At 42.4% G+C, this 18,334-nt stretch overlaps 1 non-coding gene across 1 annotated transcript in view; it reads right to left on the reverse strand.

Moving 5' to 3' along the window:
• Positions 1-15,021: 15,021 nt before the first annotated feature.
• Positions 15,022-18,334, reverse strand: part of LOC105615954 (uncharacterized) — a 102,941-nt gene continuing 99,628 nt past the window's right edge. The window contains exons 6-7 of the transcript XR_003590210.3: positions 16,967-17,237; positions 15,022-16,670 (exon numbers count right to left, since the gene is read on the reverse strand). This is a non-coding gene — a transcript (uncharacterized LOC105615954). The remainder of the gene's footprint in view (positions 16,671-16,966; positions 17,238-18,334) is intronic.

Raw genomic sequence — 18,334 nt, forward strand, 5'->3', positions numbered from 1 at the left:
GTATTAGCCTTTGCCGTGCTTCATTCTGTACAGCAAGGCCAAATTTGCCTGTTACTCCAGGTGTTTCTTGACTTCCTACTTTTGCATTCCAGTCCCCTATAATGAAATGAACACCTTTTTGGGGTGTTAGTTCTAGAAGGTCTTGATTTCCAACAGAAAATTGGGTTAAAGATTTACTGAGCACGACCCCACCCATCAGAACAAGACCCAGTTTCCCCTTCAGTCTCTCCCATCAGGAAGCTTCCATAAGCCTCTTATCCTTTCCATCCAAAGGCAGACAGACTGAAAGCCACAGTCACAGGAATCTAACCAATCTAATCACATGGACCACAGCATTGTCTAACTCAGTGAAACTATGAGCCATGCAGTGGAAGGCCACCCAAGATGATTTGGTCATGGTGGAGAGTTCTGACAAAACGTAGTCCATTGGAGAAGAGAATGGCAAACGACTTCAGTATTCTTGCCTTGAGAACCCCAGGAACAGTATTAAAAAGGCAAAAAGATAGGACACTGAGAGATGAACTCCCCAGGTTGGTAGGTGCCCAATATGGTACTTGAGATCTGTAGAGAACTAACTCCAGAAAGAATGAAGAGACGGAGCCAAAGAAAAAACAACATCCAGTTGCTGGTGACAGAAGCAAAGTCCAATGCTGTAAAGAGCAATATTGCAAAGGAACCTGGAATGTTAGGTCCATGAATCAAGGCAAATTGGAAGTGGTCAAACAGGAGATGGCAAGAGTGAATGTTGACATTTTAGGAATCAGCAAACTAAAATGGACTGGAATGGGTGAATTTAACTCAGATGACCATTATATCTACTACTGTGGGCAAGAATCCCTTAGAAGAAATGGAGTAGCCATCACAGTCAACAAAAGAGTCTGAAATGCAGTACTTGGTTGCAATCTCAAAAATGGCATAATGATCTCTTCATTTCCAAGACAAACCATTCAGTATCACAGTAATCCATGTCTATGCCCTGACCAGTAATGCTGTAGAAACTGAAGTTGAATTGTTCTACGAAGACCCACAAGACCTTCTGGAACTAACACCCAAAAAAGATGTCCTTTTCATTATACGGGACTGGAATGCAAAAGTTGGTTCTGCTTATGGATAAACAAAACACTTGTGGCTCAGATATTAAAGAATCTTCCTGCAATGCAGGACACCCAGGTTTGATCCCTGGGTTGGGAAGATCCCCTGGAGAAGGGAATGGCTACCTACCCAATCCAGTATTTTTGCCTGGAGAATTCCATGGGCAGAGAAGCCTGGCAGAATACATGAGGTTGCAAAAAGTCAGACACTACTAAGAGACTAACACTATCTCTTTCTCTTTTTCACTATCTCTTTCTCTTTTTCATGGATAAATAAACTTTCTATTAATCAGCATATATCAATAAATTACCACCTTCTCCCGTCTACCTAGGGTTTTCTTTCTCCATTAGTCCTCGCCTTCTTCCAGCCCAGGCACCCTCCCACAACAGCCCCCAACCCCACCCTCCTGACCCACCAATTCTCTTGGGGAACATGCCTTCCATAATCCCATTTACAGCCACTCCCACTTGCTCTCCACAGACATGCATTTAAAGCAAAATTACACTGGCATGAGAGAATATGAGTGGATGTTTAGAAAATAATCTAGACAAGCCACTTTATTTTTTTAAAACTCTGCCATGCTTTGTGAAGTTCAGATGTCACTGGTTCATCATCTCTGCCGTCTTCATCAAAGAAAAATAATAAGCTAAAATGGAGCTTCAGCATTTATGAGAAGCACAAATAAATGTTTTTTAAAATGTATGGCAACCATTGGTAAGTGTTTATGTACTTGATCTGCCTCAATTTGTAACATTAAGGAAATATAACCAATTTTGAACTTTAAAAGTCTTAGTGAGAAGTGTTTGTGCTTCTGATAGAGCAGACAGATATTTGATAAGATCTGCTTGTGATTTCTAAAACCAGAATTTGGGTTTTTTTCCCCTCAAGAATGCAACTACTGGGTTTATTCAGTGCTATATCTGAAGAAGAAAAGATATATGTTTCATATGTAATAAAATATATGACTAAATAACAATATATTAATAACAGTTCTGGTCTATTTTAATCAGGGAAAAGAATCTCTGTTATATTCTTTTTGGTTCATCAGCTTGCAGACACAAACAGTGAGTAGATACACCTTTAAAACAATCTTCATAGATTAATTCAAAATTCCTCCTCTCAGACTATCTGGAATATCTGGGTCTAAGCTAATTACTTACAAGCCAAAGGCTACCTCCTACTCTGCCTGTTTTGTGGACTCTGCACTCAAGCCAAGTCTTAAAAAACAGCAACATCTTTAAGGATAGACTTGTACCCTTATTCTGATTCTCTTTAGCCTAGCTCAGGATCACCAGCATTGCCCTATACTGAACTTCCTGCTTTGGCCACAGATTGGATCCTCAGAGTCCAGTAAAGTGAAGCATCAGCATCTTTTTTTTTCCCTGAGAAATTACTGTCAACTTCCTGCTTCTTGCCCTTCATTTAGGTCTCCAGAGAATTACCTGAGATCACAATCATGTCCTTTAATAAACCTGGCATTTCAGCCTTTTCCAAGGGTTTTAACAAAACATTGTTTTTATTATACCCAATAACCCATGCTTTAAAAATATTTTTTACTTGAAAGATGGGACATGAGGTCAGTCTGTTTTTGCTGATATTTTGTAGTAATTAGACATTCTAACGGTTTTTTGATCATAATCACAGAGCTGTGCATTTTGTTGTGAGAAAGGCTAGTGGCTTCCTAGAAAAAAATTAAGGCAGTGTTACACTTACAAATATGACTGAAAACTGTTTTCAGAAATTGGGTAAGTTGATATACACAGTACAAGAAGCCCTCATTATCTGAGTCCCAGGAAAAGACCATTTAAATCAAATCTCCTTAAATACTCTCAAGTGAAAAGAGCAAGGTACAAGGAAAAGTACATACTAAATGAACATTTTTGTAGAATATATATGTATACACATATAAGACCTGTAGATGAGTCCCCAAGTATTGGTTACCAGAGCTGTTTGTGGAGAGAATGAGGTAAGTGGGGAAAAGAGCATCTTGAGACAATTTTACTCTGCACCTCTTTGAATACTGTGCCATGTGCTTTTATTCTCTGATTTTTAAAAAGGTAACAAGAATCACAATATGAAAAAAATACCTCTGGTGGGGAATTCCCCAGCGGTCCAGTGGATAGGACTCCATGCTTCCACTGCAGAGACACAGGTTCCATCCCTGGTTTGGAGAAATATCTGTATGCCAGCACAGCCAAAAATGTTTTGAATAAAGGAAAGAAAATACCTCTAGTGGATGCAAATCCAGAATTTGAAACTTTTAAAATCATTGGTCCCCCTGAAGCTTCATTTCAGTCACTGTGACAGGACTCCAGGTGCCCTTTGCAAGCTTTAGATTGACACAGTGGTTGGGGCAGGGCAGGGGGTGGAGTTGGTGAGGAAGGTCCTGATTTTCTCGTCAATATCTTAAAAAGAAAAAAAAAAAAAAAAAACTAAAAGAACAGTGCCTTCTTGTTTTGAGGTTGGAAACCTTGATATAGAAAGTACAGGGACGCTGTAGCTTAGGCAGCTCAAGATATCTGGCACTAGTTAAAGTGAAACTCTCAGAGATGAGTCAGAAGGGAGAATGGGAACATTAATTGGATGTTTGATGATATTAAGGAATGATTGACATTTTATATATGATAATGGTATCATAATTTTCTTAAGTGCTTTTCGTTTAGAGATACTATCTCTAAAAAATTTAGAGATTTATCTCACATAAAATGATACGTGAGATTGGCTTTTAGATCCAATGAGGATTTGGATATTTGTTGGCAACTGTTGAAACTGAGTGATAAGTACATGAAGATTCATTATTCTGCCCTCTATATTCGTACATGTTTAGAATTTTCCATTAAAAGAAGAAGCTGAGGCACACTTTACACCTTGTCTTTCAGTTATTGAAGCTGGTCAGAAAAGAGAAGAAGGAAGCTAAGGGCAGACTGTGAGCCTGAAAAATCCTGGAAGACCCCACCCGCCCCCAGGTGCAAGGGAAGACAGGACAAAGTAGACACGAGGATTTGGGGCTGCTCCGCAGGTCTCCGGACAGGCACATGGGAAAGCAGTCCTCTAGACAATGCCCATGAATCAATCACCACCAGGTCATAAGATCTTGGCACCCGATAGTATGAGTCAGGAATAAGGCCAGCTGCAAGAACACAGAAATGAGAGCATGTTTGTCTCCAGATGCAGAAGTGAGGCCAGTTGAGAATCCAGGGATTGGAGCTAAAGGAAACACATGTGTGCGTGCATACTGAGTCGCTTCAGTCGTGGCCCACTCTGTAACCCTATGGACTGTAGCCCGCCAGGCTCCTCTGTCCATGGGATTCTCCAGGCAAGAATACTGGAGTGGGTTGCCATGCCTTCCTCCAGGGGATCTTCCTGACCCAGGGATTGAATCCACATCTCCTGACTTGCAGATGGATTCTTTAGCACTGGGCCACCGGGGAAACCCTAAAGGAAATACAACCACATTCAATTCAGGAATCACCTGGTTTATTGCACACAATTCACCCACACAAAACATGGGTCCAAGAATCAAAAGTAGGGTAACAAACCACTCCAGCGAGAAGTCAGAAAAGAGGCATCTTAGCAAGAGCACTGATCTTTGGTTCAGAAATGTGTCTTAGGACAAGTGTGAGCAGGAAGTAGCCTTGGGCTCCCACAGGTAAGCTTCCACCAGCATCGGATGGAACCAGTTCTCAGCTGGGTGGGGTCCGGTCTTCCAGCAAACAGCTTTCAACACACTCTGTTCAGTGGCCTCTTGGAGTAAATGTTAGCCCCAAGGAGGGGGGGGGTCTTTCTCAGTGGCTCCTCCTGTTCCAGTAATGTACATCACCTATGACATTTTTATCTAAAGTAAAAATTTTAGGGGCATCCCCGGAGGTACAGTGGTTAAGAATCTGCCAGCCAATGCAGGGGACACTGGTTTGATCCCTAGTCTGGGAAGATCCCACATTCTGCAGGGCAACTCAACCCAAGCACCAGAACTACTGAAGCCCCCGTGCCCTAGATCCTGTGCTCTGCAACACGAGAAGCCACTCCAGTGAGAATCCTATACACCACAAGAAAGAGTAGTCCCCACTCATCGCAACTAGAGAAAGCCTGCATCAGTGAAGGCTCAATATAGCCAAAAAATGTCTTTTACAAAATAAAATAGTATTTTTAGTTTATCCCTCTAAGACTAAACAACCAGCATGGAAGTTCACATTGGCCACTGTGTGACTCGACTTTGAACTACTTAACATATCTCAGATCCCATATGTTTCCCACAGGATGAGTAGGAATCGTGATTCAAAAGAAATCACATCATAACCCAGGCCTAAAAATGGAAAGCTATTTATTTCTGTACCACATCAAGTCAGAGGTCACATTGCAAAGCAAGCAGAGAGGCTCTGTAGCCAGCAGGGGTCCCTGCACACTTCATGGGCACAGGCTTCTTCCTCTCTGACCCTGAGGCAGTCCCTTACCATTTTGGTCCAAGAGAGGAGAGCAGCAGGATAAAAGAAGAGACCAAAAAGTGAGCAAAGAAGAAAAGCCAGCAGCTTCTTTAGAAAGGTTCTTAGAAGTTTGCCATGAGGAAATCTGAGACCAGGTTGCAAGTGGCACCCATACATACATGTTAGAGCCTGGGTGGAATCTGCCATCTACGAATGACAAAGAACAGCACTCACCAACCTCTAAGCCAGCATGTGTGGGCTGTCCAGAGACAGTCACCTCGTAAGAAGCAGGAACACTCACTGCGTGCTCAGTCGCTAAGTCCAACTCTTTCCAACCCCATGGACTGTAGCCTGCCAGCCTCCTCTATCCATGGGATTCTCCAGACAAGAATACTGGAATTGGTTGCCATTTTCTCCCCCAGGAGATCTTCCTGATCCAGGGATCAAACTCTCATCTCCTGTGTCTCCTGCATTAGCAGGCAGATTCTTCACCGCTGTGCCACCTGGGAAGCCCAAAAATCTCACTGCTTTTCCTAATTGCTTTCTATGGAAAACAGCTGGCACAGCAGGGCTTGAACAAGAGCCTTTTCATTACAGAAAGTCCTAAAACCAATTAAGAAGAATACAGGCTTGGGTCATTATGGTAAACAGTCATTTTGGGTTCTTATCGGGATATTATAATTGATTAAAATAGTGTGATCAACACGAGGAGGGGCAGTGGTGGCTTAGAATGTCCATAATGTTATCTGAGCTTTGTTAACACACTGATCTAATCCTGTGGCAGGAAGGGGGACTCTTTCCACAGCTCAGAGAGTGGGCTCTTACCACTCAGGAATGAAGTGTCCAAGGAGACACATGAAAGACAAAGAAAGAACCTTTACTGGGAAGGGATACCCAGGTGGAGATCAAGAGGGCAAGGGAACCCAGGAGGACTGCTCTGCCACATGGCTTGCAGTCTTGGGTTTTATGGTGATGGGATTAGTTTCAGGGTTGTCTCTGGCCAACCATTCTAACTCAGGGTCCTTCCTGATGTGTGCACTGCTCAGCCAAGATGGCTTCCAGTGAAAAGGATTCTGGGAGGACATATGGACTGGACTCTCCTGTCTCCTTTTGATCTTTCCTGATTTCTTCTGGTTGAGGGTGGCTTGTTAGTTCCATGTTCCTTACCAGGATCTCCTATTGTAAAATAACTCTCGCATATGGTTACTGTGGTGCCTGGCCAGGGTGGGGGTTTCAGTCAGCAGTTCCCCTAACCATTCCAGCTAAGACCACCCAACCGCCCGCATTCCCCCTTCCTTCTCTTGAACTGTTCCAGTGTTTTATAAATGTGTTTTATTTTTTTAGTTTTTAACACAAGAATTAAAAGTAAAACATCTGAATTTTAAATTAATCAATTTAATTGATGAGTTAATTCAAGAACGAAAATTAAGGTGCACTCTGTCCTCTAGTCCACTGGTTTGAAAATGTGGTCCTCACCAGCATCACTTGTGAACCGATTACAAAAGCAAATTTGGGTACTCCACCCCAGACCTACTGAATTCATCCAAGGAATTCTGAGGCACAATAAGCTTTTGGAACCAGTTCTTTAGTCCAGTAACTTTCAACCCTGGCTGCACACTGAAATCACTTAGAAAACTGGAGAAGTACCACTGTCTGCGTCCCATACCCAGAGGTTCCAATTTGATTAGTTTAGGGTGTTGTTTCGGGAAATTTTGAAATTCATCACACAGTTGTAAGGAGAAGTCAAGCCTGAGAACTTTTGGAAAACTCAGCAGAGGCCACAGGACTGGAAAAGGTCAGTTTTCATTCCAATCCCAGAGAAAGGCAATGCCAAGGAATGTGCAAACTACCACACAATTGCACTCATCTCACACACTAGTAAAGTAATGCTCAAAATTCTCCAAGCCAGGCTTCAGCAATACATGAACCGTGAACTTCCAGATGTTCAAGCTGCTTTTAGAAAAGGCAGAGGAACCAGAGATCAAATTACCAACATCCGCTGGATCATCAAAAAGCAAGAGTTCCAGAAAAACATCTTTTTCTGCTTTATTGACTATGCCAAAGCCTTTGACTGTGTGGATCACAATAAACTGTGGACAATTCTTCAAGACATGGGCATACCAGACCACCTGACCTACCTCTTGAGAAACTTATATGCAGGTCAGGAAGCAACAGTTAGAACTGGACATGGAACAACAGTTAAGTTCACTTTAGTCACTCAGTCATGTCCGACTCTTTGCGACCCCATGAATTACAGCACGCCAGGCCTCCCTGTCCATCACCAATTCCCGGAGTTCACTCAGACTCATGTCCATCGAGTCAGTGATGCCATCCAGCCATCTTATCCTCGGTTGTCCGCTTCTCCTCCTGCCCCCAATCCCTCCCAGCAGCAGAGTCTTTTCCAATGAGTCAACTCTTCACATGAGATGGCCAGAGTACTGGAGTTTCAGCTTCAGCATCATTCCTTCCAAAGAAATCCCAGGGCTGATCTCCTTGCAGTCCGAGGGACTCTCAAGAGTCTTCTCCACCACAGTTCAAAAGCATCAATTCTTCTGCCCTCAACCTTCTTCACAGTCCAACTCTCACATCCATACATGACCACAGGAAAAACCATAGCCTTGACTAGATGGACCTCAGTCGGCAAAGTAATGTCTCTGCTTTTGAATATACCATCTAGGTTGGTCATAACTTTTCTTCCAAGGAGTAAGCATCTTTTAATTTCATGGCTGCAGTCACCATCTGCAGTGATTCTGGAGCCCCAAAAAATAAAGTCTGACACCGTTTCCACTGTTTCCCCATCTATTTCCCATGAAGTGATGGGACCGGATGCCATGATCTTCATTTTCTGAATGTTGAGCTTTAAGCCAACTTTTTCACTCTCCTCTTTCACTTTCATCAAGAGGGTTTTTAGCTCCTCTTCACTTTCTGCCATAACGGTGGTGTCATCTGCATATCTGAGGTTATTGATATTTCTCCCAGCAATCTTGATTCCAGCTTGTGTTTCTTCCAGTCCAGCGTTTCTCATGATGTACTCTGCATATAAGTTAAATAAGCAGGGTGACAATACACAGCCTTGATGTACTCCTTTTCCTATTGGAACCAGTCTGTTGTTCCATGTCCAGTTCTAACTGTTGCTTCCTGACCTGCATACAGATTTCTCAAGAGGCAGGTTAGGTGGTCTGGTATGCCCATCTCTTGAAGAATTTTCCACAGTTTATTGTGATACACAGAGTCAAAGGCTTTGGCCTAGTCAAGAAAGCAGAAATAGATGTTTTTCTGGAACTCTCTTGCTTTTTCCATGATCCAGCGGATGTTGGCAATTTGATCTCTGGCTCCTCTGCCTTTTCTAAAACCAGCTTGAACATCAGGGAGTTCACGATTCATGTATTGCTGAAGCCTGGCTTGGAGAATTTTGAGCATTACTTTACTAGCATGTGAGATGAGTACAATTGTGTAGTAGTTTGAGCATTCTTTGGTATTTCCTTTCTTTAGGATTGGAATGAAAACTGACCTTTTCCAGTCCCGTGGCCACTGCTGAGTTTTCCAAATTTGTTGGCATATTGAGCTCAGCACTTTCACAGCATCATCTTTCAGGATTTGAAACAGCTCAACTGGAATTCCATCACCTCCATTAGCTTTGTTCATAGTGATGCTTTCTAAGGCCCACTTGACTTCACTTTCCAAGATGTCTGGCTCTAGATTAGTGATCACATCATCATGATTATCTGGGTCATGAAGATCTTTTTTGTACAGTTCTTCTGTGTATTCTTGCCACCTCTTCTTAATATCTTCTGCTTCTGTTAGGTCCATACCATTTCTGTCCTTTATCAGGAGGTGGTAATGGACAGGGAGGCCTGGCCTGCTGTGGTTCATGGGGTCACAAAGAGTTGGACACAACTGATTGACTGAACTGAACTGAACTGAGAACCATTGTTCCAGCCACTTACATTATCTGGGCCTTTATGGCCAAATAAAGCCATGCAAATCAACTACATTCTAGAAATGGTGGGAGACCAGTCTTCTTTCCAAATAGAAACTGAAGGTAGTATTAAGTTTTTCCCTGTTCTCTCTGACTCAGATAGGGAGGATTGAGTTCTCCTACACCTCACTTGGTTGGAGCTCAGCCCACCCCTCACACTTCTTTCCCTCCATCCCTGTGGCCTTTTCTAGCTCTTCTTCCCCACCTAGCCTGCAGCTTTAGTCAGTTATGCTAATTGAAGCAGGCTGAGCTTGGTACTTCATCAGTTTAGTTCAAGAAGACTGTGGTGGAAGGAACATTATGTATGTATGTAATGTATTCCTTGAAGAGATAGTATAGGAGAGGCAGAAGGAAAAGGTGTGGGGGGGGGCGGGGGGAAGAGTAGAGGATATGATTCTGACAAAGCTTTTTGGGGGAGGTATTTTATTAAGGGTTCTCAGATGGGGATGTATGGACTGAGGGCTAGAAAGCTGAAATTTGAGGAGGGCTGTTGGAGGGGAGGTGGGAGATGCAGTAATTATTAATTGATTGATATTATTCTAGAATTATCATTAGATTTAGACTTGTAATTATTCTCATAGTACTATTGCTTTTTGAGGCAACTAGAGTTTTATTCCCCAAACTGACTCCACCTCTGCCCTTAGCACCAATTAAAACGTTTCTCTATACATCCAGTCCTCACAATTTGCAACAGTGAGAGAGATTAGCCAGCGGATGGGAAGGAGAGAAGGGACTAACATAGATGGGTGAGGAAGATGGGCACACCAAGATGCTTTCTCCTATCAGTCCATAAGTAATACCAATTGTTTCATTACTAAAGTGAAAGTCACTCAGTCGTGTCTGACTCTTCGTGACCCTGTGGGCTGTAGCCCACCAGGCTCCTCTGTCCAGGGGATTCTCCAGGCAAGCATACTGGAGTGGGTTGCCATTTCCTTCTCCAGATACTAAAAGATTAGTCAAAATGCAGTGTGTGCATGCTAGGTAGCTTCGGTTGTGTCTGATTCTTTGTGACGCCAGGGACTGTAGCTTGCTAGGCTCCTCTGTCCATGGGGATTCTCCAAGCAAAAATATTGAGTGGATTACTATGCCCTCCTCCAGGTGATCTTTCGGAACCAGGGATCAAACCTGAGACTCATTTCTCCTGCATTGGCAGGTGGGTTCTTTACAACTAGCACCACCTGAGAAGTCTCAAAAATGCAGTACCTCTTCCTAAATACGTTAAAAGTACTTTAGAAACTGGGATTAAGAAGATGTTTGCAACAGGATAAACAGTATGTTAAGTAAATAGCCAACTTCACTAAAGATAATAGATGACGTCACTAATTGCCTACAAACAGCACAATTTACAAGCAAGCCCAGGGCTAAACAATCAGAGTGGATTATCTCATCTAACCACTACAATAAACCTGAAACCTGGGTTTCTTCCATGGAGAAGTTAGGAAGTTAGATTGCTTGTCCAAAAATCACATAACTGAAAGTAACGAAAATAAGGTTTGAGCACCAGGAAGCTGGCTCTGGCAGAAAGAAAGCTAGTGCTCTTGGAGAGGAGTAAGGGGAGAGGGTAGGGGAGGGCATCTGAGAGAATTTGTTCTCACTGACCTATTAGTCTTTGCAGGGTTTAAAACAGGAATGGCCTGTTGGATAGTCTAAAAGAATTGTTCTGGTGCCCAAGTGGAAGTGAACTATGGAAAGGCAGGAGTGGACCAAGAAGTTAGGAGGCTGTCACAACCATCTGGATGGGCTAAGTGTGAGGCTAAGATTAGAGTTGTAGCAATAGATATGCTAAAGAGTTGGAAATGTGAACTATTTTGCTAAGCAGAAACACCAATTGGCAACAGAATGAGCATGTGACCCAACCCCATCATTTCCCTTGGGCCACAGTGATTCGGATAGGAAAAAAGAAACAGGCTAATCAATGGTCACTGGCATTTTCCCTGAATGTTCGATGAGAAGAAAAAAAAAAAATCACTGTTCCTTTATCTGAGATTAAAGAAAGCTCAGAACTTAAATCCTCCTGAAGAAGAGCTAGAAAGTCCCTCAAAACAAGGGTCCCCAACCTCCCAGTTATGGACTGGTACCTCCTATCAGATCAATGGTGACATTAGATTAGACATAAAGTGCACAATAAATGTAATGTGCTTGAATCATCCCCAGACCTCTCCCCTCTCTTCCCAGTCCACGAAAAAATTTTCTTCCATGAAACCAGTCCCTGGTGCAAAAAAGGTTGGGGACTGCTGCGTTAAAGCAAATGGTCCTTGAGAGAACCTCTAGTCCTAGCAAACTGGGGCTGCCTTCTCTTTAGCACTCAAAGACATGAATAGCCAGGGACTTTCCCAGCTTTTCAAATCGTAGTTCTAACCTATTGGTGAGTTGTGAAATAAAATTTAGTGTGAGGCCAGCATTTTTTCTAATATAATAAAATAAAATTATAGTGTATCACTCATCATAGTTATTGTCTCAGAAAACTTGTTTCGATATTACAAACACCTGTTAAGGTGGATTGGGGTGGTCCCCACCCAGGCTCCATGTCAGAGAAGGGCAAGGAGACCCCTGAAATAAAATCATAGGGATCAATAACAACAACAACAACACACCCAAACTGAGCTGTTCCTCACTCCCAGTGGAGCTAGAAAGAAACACGAGGTGACAATTCTGTTAGGGAACCATTTACCAACATTGCCCACCTTGGCCAGACACAGTGATGACCAATTTCAGGAGTTGTCTCACAACAGGAGATCCTGATTAAGAACATGTTCCTGCCACTGAAATTAACCGGGAGAATTCAGGAGGGACCAAGAGGAGGAAGGAGATGCCAGCCCATAATATTGTCCTACCAGTCTCCTAGAAACCTTTGCACTAGAATTCATCTTGGCTGAGAGGTGCTGGAGCTACCAGGAAGGACCTGAGACAACCCGGAAACTAACCCTATTACCATAAAACCTGAGACTGTAAGCCTCATGGCAGAGCAGTTCTCCTGGGTTCCCTTATCCTGCCGCTCTCCACCCAGCGCCACCCCTTTCCAATATAGTAAATTCCCTACATAGGAATGAGTTCCTTTCTGAGAGTGCATTTGTTAAGTCCAATTTGTTGGGAAGTCCAAAAAGCTAACATAATAGGCTATATAGTACTGTACTGTAATAGGTTTAAAATACTTTTCACACAAATAATACATAAAAAATGAACAAGCAAAAAATAAGAAAACATTTTTCATCTTACAGTAAAGTAGCCTGAAAAATTCAGTAGCACAGTACAACAGCTGGCATACAGGGTCTGGCATCGAGTGAACAGGCAAGAGTTACTGACTGGAGGAGGCAGAAGAGGCCGGAGATGGTAGAGCTTAAGGATCGTCAGCAACAGGAGATGGAGAGCAAGCTGAAATTTCGCTCATTCCTGACACTGATGGCACAGGTTCTGGTTCCTTGCTGGATTCAATTCTATCCACCCTCTTGGAAAAAAAAAAAAAAATCCAGTGATGTCTGGGGAGTAGATCTTTTTTTCTTGTAATAGATGACATGGTAGCACTCTATAGATGACATGGATTGCACTCTGAATGGCTGCTACAACTTATGTGTACTGTTCTATGTTCCAGTCCTAAGGCCCAAAACCTAACAGTGCCTCCTCAAATAAAGAAAATTCCCTTCCCGTTTCTGCTTCCTGCATCAGGAATCTCACTGGTTCTTCAGTTACTTCTTCCTCTTGTCTTTCTTTGTCATTTCTCTGAGTCTTTAGTTTCATCATTAGTAAGCTCCTTTTGTTGCACAGCAAGGTTTATCATTCTTACTTGGCACTTCCTAGCAGTACCAGCTATACCGCTGCTGCTTTTATGCTTGCTTCAGGACATCCTGGGCTTGAAATAAGGTTACCGTACCACTGTACTCTACACAGTACTGTAGAGTACGCAACACCACAACCACTTGTAGAGGATGCACGCATGCGATGGTGCATGCTGGACAAGTGAACTAACTTAGTGACTGGACATGCAAACACAGCTTTTCACTTTTCCAAGTTTGCAACTTGCAAGTTCATACATAGGGGACTTACTGTAAAGTCTTTCGTTTTGTCAGTACTTGTGTCTTTTCAGATAATTCATTTCCAAGTGTTAGACAAAAGCCCACTCTCAGGCCCTGGAATGGGCCTTCTTCCTACAACAGTTCTGGGTCTCTGGGGCTCTTTGGAAAAGAAGTCAAAGGCAGAGTCCAGAATATGCCCCAACCCAGCTCTTCTAGGACAGATGTGACCTTGGAAGTGGCTGACTCAGTAAGATTTTAGAAATACAACAACCTGAAAGCACCTGAATGGTTTGAAAAGGAATCATCATGAGCATTTAAGACTGGGGTGTGGGAAACTGCAGTCTAGGATAGAGTGAGTGTCATGGAGAGGGAGGGCACAAATTTCAGATTGGATGTGTGAGGACCCAACATTCTAAACAGTCATTTCTCTCCTTACATAATCGATTCCAGAAAGTTCATAATCTTAGAGAAACTGTTACTGGACCAAACGGGGGTCTGCCCACCCATGTGTAGTAAAGGCAACCCACTGACAGGGCTGTGGAGAAGGAAAGTGCAATGTTTATTGCAGGACACCAAGCAAGAAGTCCAGGACAGCTAATGTCAAAACCCCTGAAGCCCCGATGGGTTTCAATAAAGCATTTTTAAAGGCCAGGTGAGGAAGGAGCATCCCAGGGCTTGTAACCAGCTCATGCACAATTCTGATTGGTTGATGGTGAGGTAAGAGAGTAGTTTCGCTGGGGTTATTATCAATCCTTAGGCAATAGCAGGCCTAGGGGCTGTATGTTCATGGTCATCAAGGAGTTAACTTCTTCCATCTGGTAGGGCTTTTAGCATCCATAAAACAACTCTGGAAATGTGCATCAGATACTACTATCTACACACTTCAGAGAGGAGCTAAAGCAGAGGATATAGGGGAGGGGTCTGCCCCAGAAAGGCCCCATAGGGTTCTGCTTGGTTACAAAACTTGACACTCTCTGACTGACCCTATTGGCACCTCTTTGGCCATCATATATACCATAACACTTTGACAACCACCCAATATACCAATTATTTTGAGCATTCCAATTAGAAAAAAAGGGCTGCCCTTATGGCTCAGCGGTAAAGAATCCGCCTGCAATGTAGGAGACACAAAAGACACGGGTTTCATCTCTGGGTCAGGAAGATCCCATACAGGAGGAAATGGCAACCCTCTCCAGTACTCTTGCCAGGAAAATCCCATGAACAGAGGAGCCTGGAGGGCTATGGTCCAGGGAGTCGCAAAGAGTCGTACATGACTGAGCACGCAAGCATGCATTAGACCAAACATGAATCACTGCTAGCGATATCCACCTCAGTGAAAGGTTCTGTTTTTCAAGAAAGTAAAAATGAAAATTTTCTTTCTTTCCCAGTATCTTTGTCTCTCACATTTGAATTTCATGTCAAAATATCTCAACCTGGCGTCTCATTCTTTTTCCCAAGACAGTTATCATTATCAGGAATTTTACTATAGTAAAGGTATTAAATAATGAAAAAGACACTGTTCCTATTCACAGAATGTAATAATTTAAATTATAATTTACAACTCCCCATTGTATATACTACAAAATAAACGTACGATGTAGTCTCTGATCATCACAGATATTTGGCTGAGAAACAGAATTATCCTCAAGTAAAGGCTAAAAATCTGAGGCTTTACAGTGCTTAATAACACCCCTTTGAAGCCGCATATTTATTTAGCATCAAGGTCTACAAAATATACCCCCAAATCAATTTTAAAAAGTTGCCTAGCAACGAAGTCTACCAAATTGCCTCTTCTTGGTCATTCTGACGTTTCTCACATGGAAGGTCTCATTCATCTCACTGGAGGAGTCTAGAAAAAGATGAATTTCTGATGGACAGATGGTCAGGAGGGCAGCATTACCACCTTCTACGGGCAACTCAGGACAAGAGAATTGACCCAAAGGCTCCAAACAGGAAATATTACTGTTGATATAGATGAGGGCATCATGGCTAACATCAAAAGAATTGACTTCTTCCAACTCAATGTCTAGAAAAATTCCTACTCAGCGAAGGCGAGGGCTTGCAGGAATTCTGATTTCTGGGACAGAGCAGGTACATATTGTCCCAGCCTTCATGCTAATGACCCAGAAGCCATGTTCAGAGGGAAAACCGCTCTTCCTCTTCCTGTCGACCAAGTTTTGCAGATTCCCAGAGCCCGCTCATTACTCTTCCCACTTCTGCCTCCCAGTAATGGCAGCCAAAGGAAAAGCATGGGGTGTCCAGGACACAAGGCCCTCGGGAAAACCTCGGGATCTTCCGTCAGGTTTTGGCAGATCTTCCCACACTGAGGCCACTCCTTAGGGCCTCAGAGAGGATGAGAAAGGGGTTGGGGGTGGCTGCGCCCAGAGTTATGTCCTCTCACAACTTCAGGTACTCATTATTCCTATGTAGACCTTCTTCCAGTTGGGAACCGTGTTGTGCCATGAGAAGAATCAGTTCTCTAACATCCCATTCCTCCAAAGGAGGATTCTCAGTGACTGCTTGGCATACAGAGCAGATCAATTTCACATCCTGCTGTTCTCCCATTCAGGTTTGTGTGCAATGAAAGCAGAAAGTGTGGGCACAGGAGAGAGCAATGGGGTTGAGGTATATCTCCTGGCAAACTGGACAGACTGCCTCCTCTTACAGATGGTGGGACATGGTCTCTAAGGCTCACTCTTCAGGAGAACTGAGCCCAAATGGCCCTTTATTAGCTTCTGGGGGTGATCAGGAGCCTTCAGTACATGACCAGCTCTTCAGTAACCAGGATGTACCTAAATCCAATACAAAAATTAAACAATATAAATCTTTCTATAGTTTATACATGAAAGTGACACTAAGTCACCAGAGAATCATAGCAAAGGCACTGTCCATGAGGAAAACTGTCCAAAATCTAAGTGATCACAAGAAAGAGAAATAGAACAGTGGACACTGTTTTTTCATGGGGGAAGCTTTCCTTTTCTGGAGACTTCTGGGTGAAGTCCTATCTGCTTTGACTGCAGCTTCTCTCCATGTGAGCTGAGTTCAGCTGGATCTTTTTTTTTTTTTTCACTCCACTAGGTCTTTAGCAGGAATCAGGAGTGCAGTCTTCACCCCTAAACAGCATTCCTTTGAAAGTCATTTGCAGTGGAAGAAAAAGAATTTCCACACCTAAATGCAATCATAAAAAAGGGGGTACATACTGAATGGGAGAGAGCATTTTATATATCTGGGTTATATATATATATATATATATATATATATATATATATATGTCAGTTTATACACACACACACACATATATATATTTGGGCTTATATATTTGGGTTAACATCCAAAACTTACAAAGAACTCATACAATTCAAAAAAAAATCCAATTTTAAAAACGGATAGAGAATCTGAATAGATATTTTTCTAAAGAAGACATAAAAGTGACCAACAGGAACATGAAAATATACTCAACATACCTACTCATCAGAGGAATGCAAATCAAAACCACAATATCATCTCATGTGTGGTGCTCAGTCACTTCAGTTGTTTCTGATTCTTTGTGACCCCATGGACTGTAGTCTGCCAGGCTCCCCTGTCCATGGGATTTGCCAGGCAAGAATACTGTATGCCATGCCTCCTCCAAGGGATCTTCCTGACCCAGGGATCGAACTCAAGGATCCTGTTCTAATGGCAATCATCAAAAATTCTACATAGTACAGCCTCTGTGGAGAACAGTATGGAGGTTCCCTGAAAAAAAACAAAAACAAAAACAAATAGAACTACTATATGATCCAGCAGTTTCACTCCTGGGCATATAGCTGGAGAAAACCATAATTCAAAAACATGCATGCACCCCAATGTTTATGGAAGCGCTATTTACAATAACCAAGACATGGAAGCAGCCTAAACGTCCATTAAGAGATGAATGGATAAAGATGTGGTACATAAATACAATGGACTGTTACTTAGCCATTAACAAAAAAATGAAATGCCATTTGAAGCAACATGGATGGACCTGGAGATTATCATAGTAAATGAACTCAGACAGAGAAAGACAAATAATCATATGATATTGCTTACATGCAAATTCTTTAAAAAATGATACAAATTATTTACAAAGCAGACTCACAGACTTAGAGAATGAACTTATGGTTATTGGGGGTTAGGGTGATAGGTTGAGGTTTTAGGATTGACAAGTACACACTGCTACATTTAAACTAGATAATGAACAAGGACCTACTGTGATAAATAAATAAATCAAACAACCTACAAACAACGAATGCTGATGAGGATATGGAGAAAAAGGTGTGTACTGTTGGTACACGATGTATTCTGTTGATGGGAATGTAAACTGGTGTAGCCACTACAGAAAACAGTATGGAATTTGCTCAATTATGCGACTCTATTCTTGGGTATTCAAAAGGATAAGTACAGTCAATGAGAGAAATGATATAGTGAAAACAACCCAGACAGAAATGATTGCTTACACTGATTTAGAGGCTTTCAGCTGATGTCCTAAAGTTCTCAAGTCTGAACTTTGCTCTCTCCAGGCTTCCTGGTGAAGTGAGTTTGAGCTTAGATAATCTGGCTTTTTATAGTACCTAAACCACAGTCCCTGCCCACAATCAGGATCATTGTCTAAGCTCCAAATCTAATCAAGTGAACTCACTCTTCTGGGACAAGATGATGGCAAGAAATCACATGCCAAATTTCACAGTTCTACAGTTATCCTCTTCGAGTTAAACTAGCAAACCTATTGCCATCTAAATAAGATTATCCAATTTGAGAGTTCAACTTTAAAAAGTAAAACATTTTGGAGATCAAATACAAAAATGCACTGCTGA

The sequence above is a fragment of the Ovis aries genome, chromosome 8 (genome assembly GCF_016772045.2).
Source record: "Ovis aries strain OAR_USU_Benz2616 breed Rambouillet chromosome 8, ARS-UI_Ramb_v3.0, whole genome shotgun sequence".
NCBI classification, from domain to species: domain Eukaryota; kingdom Metazoa; phylum Chordata; class Mammalia; order Artiodactyla; family Bovidae; genus Ovis; species Ovis aries.